Source organism: Ammospiza nelsoni, chromosome 25, assembly GCF_027579445.1.
Source record: "Ammospiza nelsoni isolate bAmmNel1 chromosome 25, bAmmNel1.pri, whole genome shotgun sequence".
In the NCBI taxonomy this organism is placed as follows: Eukaryota; Metazoa; Chordata; class Aves; order Passeriformes; family Passerellidae; genus Ammospiza; species Ammospiza nelsoni.
Genome location: NC_080657.1, coordinates 5,702,953 through 5,708,952, shown reverse-complemented (window position 1 = coordinate 5,708,952; position 6,000 = coordinate 5,702,953). Strand labels below are relative to the sequence as shown.

The 6,000-nt window shown below is 53.7% G+C and overlaps 1 protein-coding gene across 1 annotated transcript in view; it reads left to right on the top strand.

Moving 5' to 3' along the window:
- Positions 1 to 208: 208 nt before the first annotated feature.
- HIVEP3 (HIVEP zinc finger 3) overlaps positions 209 to 6,000 on the top strand; it is a 165,807-nt gene continuing 160,015 nt past the window's right edge. The window contains exon 1 of the mRNA XM_059488674.1: positions 209 to 275. The gene's annotated coding sequence lies outside the window, so the exon portion shown is untranslated. The remainder of the gene's footprint in view (positions 276 to 6,000) is intronic.

Here is a 6,000-nt window from a genome sequence, read left to right as displayed (position 1 = left end):
ATGGTGACAGAAGGGTTGAGATAAAGAGGGAAAGGGCGAGCAGGGAAAATCCCTGAAGCATGGATGGGAGCAAGGAATAAAATCCCTGATTTGGAAACAAGGAATAAACTCCCTGATTTGGAAACAAGGAATAAAATCCCTGATTTTTGGAGAGGCTGTCCAAGCTGCCTCATCTCACAAATGTCTCTCTTCTCCCACCCCAGGCACCCTTTTCCTATGAACACCTGAGTCTCCTCCACCTCTCAGAGGATGCACCTGTAGCAGCTTTCCCACAGGTAAGAGCTCAGCTATGGCCACAGTGCCTGCTCCAGGGGTTGTGGGGGTGTGGGGACCACAAAATCTGTGCTCTCAGGGATTTGGGGTGTGGAGATCCCAGACCCTATGCCCTCATGGCTTTGGGGTCAAGTCCAAGCCTGCTTTTGTGATGGTTTCTTTGCTTTCTGTGGGGTTCGGGGCTTTGGGGGTGTGGGGATCACAAACCCCATGCCTTCAGGGATTTAGGATGTGGGGATGACAGACCCTGTGCCCTCATGGCTTTTGGGTCAAGTCCAAGCCTGCTTTTATGATGGTTTCTTTGCTTTCTGTGGGGTTTAGGGCCTTGGGGTGAGGGGATCACAGACCCCATGCCCTCAGGGATATGGGGTCAAGCCCAAGCATGGTATTGTTATGGGTTCTTTGCTTTCTGTGGATTTCGGGCTTTGAGACTGTGGGGATCACAAACTCTATGCCCTCAGGGCTTTGGGGGTGTGGGGATCCCAGACCCTGTGCCCTCAGGGCTTTGGGATCAAGCCCAGGCCTGGTTTTGTGATGGTTTCTTTGCTTTGTGTGGGGTTCAGGGCTTTGGGGTGTGGGGATCACAAACCCCGTGCCCTCAGGGATTTGAGGTCAAGCCCCGGCCTGGTTTTGTGACGGGTTCTTTGCTTTCTGTGAGGTTTAGAGCCTTGGGTATGAGGGGATCACAGATCCCATGCCCTCAAGGCTTTGAGGTGTGGGGATCACAGACTCTGTGCTCCCAGGGTATTGGGGTCAAGCCCAGGTCTGGTTCTTTGGGTTCTTTGCTTTCTGTGGGGTTCAGGGCCTTGGGGTGTGGGGATCACAAACGCTGTGCCCTCAGGGATTTGAGGTCATGCCCAGGCCTGGTTTTGTGATGTTTTCTTTGCTTTCTGTGGGGTTCAGCCCTTTGGGGTGTGGGGATAACACTCGCCGTGCCCTCAGGGCTTTGGGGGTGTGGGGATCCCAGACCTTCTGCCCCAGGGATTTGGGGTGTGGGGATCACAGACCCTGTGCTCCCCGGGCTTTGGGGTCAAGTCCAAGCATGGTTTTGTGATGAGTTCTTTGCTTTCTGTGGGGTTCAGGGCTTTGGCATTGGGGGGATAACTTTCCCCATGCCCTCAGGGGTTTGGGGTCAAGTCCAGGCCTGGTTTTGTGATGTGTTCTTTATTTTCCTTCAGGTTTTGTGCCCCTCTGAGGTGACACAGCCCCAGGGGTTTGCAGTTTCTAGAGCAGACATTGGTGACTGAGCATTAAAAGATGTTTTGAGGGGTAAGGACTGGTCCAGATTCGGGTTTTCCACTTTGTTTCTGCTGACAGAGGGCTCTGGTTTGGTTTGTAGGTGATTCCATCCAGGTGATTTTCTGGTCCCAGAAGCCAGGAGTGGTTTGCAGGGTGAGGGTGGAGTTGAAAATGTCAAATATTGAGAAACAGCTTTTGCTGGGTCTCTCCCATTGAACATGACCAGCAGTTCCCAAATCCCACCTCCCCTGCAGCTCTGCCTTTTCCCCTGGCAAACTTCATTAAATCTCTTCATTTGCTGCTGAAGATTTGCCTTCCTGGGGGATGCTGCCTGCCCAACTTTGGGGGAAGTTTGTGGGAATAAATTGATGCTTATGGAGCTCTTGTAAATCCTGGTGCTGCTGGGCATGGGTGTAATCTTCCCCACGACATTTTAGGGACTCAATTTTAGGTCTGGTGCCAGTGTTGGGTGGATTTTAAGGACTGAGAATCACTTGGCTGATGTGAGCCAGAGTGGAAAATGGGATTGTTTGGGGATTGTTTGGAGCTTTTTCCACAGGGATACCTGTCCCCTGGCTGCAGCCAGGCTGTGGGGAATTTTCCCAGGTAAAATGTGCAGGCACAGGATGGAAAGCTGGGGATGGGCCAGGCTGGGGGAGCTGCTCCTGCTGCTGGCCCTGCAGAAGGCACAGCTGGTTTGGGCAGGACTTGAGGGTGATCAGGGCGGAGCACTAATTGCAGGGGACAGGTTGTGCTCCCCGGGAGCAGCAGTGACAGCTCAGAGCCGCCTCCACCAGCGCTTAAAACTGATTGTCCCTCGACCTGAGTACTCCTTGCAGTGTCCCTTCAGCCAGGCCTGCCTCCTGCCCTCCATCCCCGGCGGCAGAGGGACAATAAACCCACAATAAACTCACAATAAACCCACAATAAACCCAATAAATTCATCTGCTGTGTCGTCTGGCCGCCCCACACCCCCTCCCTCGCCGTCCTTTTTGGCAATCTGTCATTCCGAATTCTGGTGCGGGGCCAGGAGCTGAGTCAAAACTCCTCGGGCAGCTGGAGCGCGACACAATGGGGTTTAAATGGGGCTTAAATGGGGTTTAAATGGGGTTTAGCGTGTTTGTAAACAACTGCGAGGAGCGGGGCCCGCCCAGACAGAGCCGGTGAGAGCAGAATTAATTATCCAGCGGGCAGGGAAAAGGGGAAACATCCCCAGTGCTGTGGTCCCCACCAGCTCCGGGGTGTCACCGAGGCCACCGAGCACTGGGCTGGCCCTTCCCGGAGCGGTGGCACGGCCGGAGATGAGCAGGGAAGGGCTGAGAGGGCGGGGATGCTCCAAGGATGCTCCGGGGATGCTCCTGGGATGCTCCGGGGATGCTCCGGTTCGGTGTCAGCTCTCCTTGGAGATCAGCTCGCAGGGAGGAAAGATCAGTGAAGGGAATGAAAGCTTCTGGCCTGTTTCTCTCGAATTCACACAGCTTGTTCCTGGTGGGGAATGAAAAAAAAACCCAACCAAAAATAGTTCAGTGGTTTCTTTGCAATGGGAATGTTAAAAAAATCCTTTATTGACAAGGGAACAACAGGGAGGGGGCAAAAAGCTGTAGCTGGAGCACATGGATTGGATGATCCCAGGTCATTAATTTTGATGAAAAAACCTGAATTTCCAGGGATTTCCCACTCTGCTGCTGAGGGCTGTGAGGGGAGCAGGGCTGACACCAGGCCACCGAGCACTGAGCACCACCTTCCTGGAGTGGTGGCATGGCAGGAGATGGGCAGGGACAGCTGGAGGGGCTGGGAGGGCGGGGATGCTCCAAGGATGCTCCTGGGATGGTCTGGGGATGCTCCAGGGATGCTCCAAGGATGCTCCGAGGATGCTCCTGGGATGCTCCAGTTCGGTGTCAGCTCGCCTTGGAGATCAGCTCACAGGGAGGAAAGATCAGTGAAGGGAATGAAAGCTTCTGGCCTGTCAAAATAGCCCCGTTTGTCTCGAATTCACACAGCTTGTTCCTGGCGGGGAATGAAAAAAAAGCCAACCAAAAATAGTTCAGTGGTTTCTTTGCAATGGGAATTTTAAAAAATCCTTTACTGAGAAGGGAACAACAGGGAGGGGGGGCAAAAAGCTGTAGTTGGAGCACATGGATTGGATGATCCTAGGTCATTAATTTTGGTTAAAAAAACTGAATTTCCAGGGATTTCCCACTCTGCTGCTGAGGGCTGTGAGGGGAGCAGGGCTGACACCAGGAGATCACTGATTGCACCCACAGGAGCTGTTCTAGAGGGGAAATCAGAGAAAAAAAAGCCTGAAATGAAGCCCTTGGTGTGAGCAGAGCCAGCCTTGTGGGTCTGTGCTGCTCCTTTGGGGTGGCTGCAGCCTCTCCCTGCCCTCACCACCCAGACAGCAGCAACTGGCACTGCAAATCCCATCTGATTAATGAACTCACAACGTGCCGGGATTAATTTTATTAAATTTTGGAAGCAGAGTAATGGAGATGAAATGTAAGCAAAGGTTGGGAAGGGGAAGGAGGGGCTGTGCCACATGGGTGCCTCCAGGGGTGCTGAGGGGTGCACAGGTTATCCACAGGTAACTGCAGGGGATGGATGAGAGAATCCCAGAACAGGATCACGGAATATCCAGAGTGGGAAGGGACCCACAGGTGTGAGAAATGATCCTCACATTCAAAAATTTAAAAGGTTTATTGAAACCTTATCAAAAATACAACAGAAGACTGGATAGAGAAAATATTACAGGAGCAGAGGATTTCCCCACCATGTGCTCACCCACACCATGGAGGTTTCACCTTTTAACCTTTTATCCCCCCAAAGTTCTGTCCATGACTCCTCCTTCCCTGCCCAGGGGTGGAGATCCCTGCCTGGCACCTGGATTGGGGGGCAGCTGTTGCCATGGGAACGAGTGACCCTCCCAAATGTCCCAAACCCACCCAGGGCACCCCTGAGAACAACACAAGGGGGTAAAACACAACTGTAAATCTATAAAACTGCTCCTAACATATATCCATGATATTTGTCCTTTTATTGTGAGAGTCAGCCATGGCATTGCTCATCTGTCACACAGGGATCAGCCAGTCCCACCCCAAACCCTGCCCAGACTCCCCAACAACCCCACCCTGGCCATCCCTGCAGCGCTGCCCAAATTTCTCCCCCATCCTTCATCTCCCCCATCCCTCACTCTCACACAATCATGGAATGTGCTGAGCTGGAAGGGACCCACAGGGATGATCAATGCCAAAGCCAAACCCTGCCCAGAGCCCCCAGCAAGCCCAGCCTGGGCATCCCTGGAGCTCTGGCAGCCTCGGGGCCGTGCCCATTGCCTGGGCAGCCTGGGCAGTGCCAGCACCCTCTGGGGGAAGAGCCTTGCCCTGATCTCAGCCTGAGCTGCCCTGGCCCAGCCCCAGCCGTGCCCTGGCTGCTGTCCCTGTCCCAGAGCAGGGATGGGAGCTGCCCCTCGGGAGGAGCTGCAGATCCCTGAGCTCTGCCCTCAGTGTGCCCTGCTCCAGCTGCACACACCCCCACTCACTGGTTTCACTCCAGCCAGGGAGCTTCTGCTTTCCTTACCCAGTTGCTCTGGATTTTACTGACCCCTCCCTCTCTCCTGCAAGCCGGGCACTTCTGCCCATGAATTCCCTGATCTTTTTGGAAGTGAAAATGAAATTTCTTTTCCTTTTCTGCCAATTCTTTGCTGGCAAAATGTCATGCTCTATCCACCCCTGCCTATTTCTCCACGGTAAGGGACATCAGCTCTGTATTTACTGCCCTCAAACCGATTTGGGGTCCGCTGGGATGGAAATTGCAGTCGCTGCTCACATGTTGCACCTCAGCCCTTCCTCTGCTCCCAGAGCTCTCCCTCTCTGCTTGGATGTGCTGGCACAGCTTCACCCTGCTGGGCTTTCCAGGAATAACTGAGTTTTTTGGAAAAATGGGGTGTGCTGTGTGTGCAAACCCATCACAAGGGCTGCAGCCTTCCCTGTTTTTTTTTTGGGAATGCTGTTTTGCCTGCTGGATCTCCAGCATCCCACACGAGCTCCCTTCCCTCCTGACAACTCAGCGAATAAACTCCACGCTAATTTTAGCTCTCCCTCCAAGGTGGATATCTGAGGTTTGGGCACCATCAATGCCTTATTCATAAACCTACAAACACCGTGAAAAGAAAGGGGGGGACGGGGGGCAGCGAAGGTCCCGCCCTGAACGTGTCTGATCCTCCAGCAGCTGCAGCTCTGCCTCGCTGGGAGAACAAGCCAGGGTTGTTCCTGCAGCAGCCAGGAAAGGGCTGTGTGTTTATATTTAGGGCCCTGGCGGTGTGTGCAGTGTGTGCAGGTGGCACATGAAAACCTGCCATGGTTTCTTACCCTGTTTTTCCTGGACTGGCCTGAGCTCCCTGGGAGAGCTCTGAAAATTTCCTCGTGGCCGTCTCTGGGTTTTGGAGCCTTTGGGTGTTGTGTGGTGAAACCTGGGGGGGTTTCTCCCGTGCAC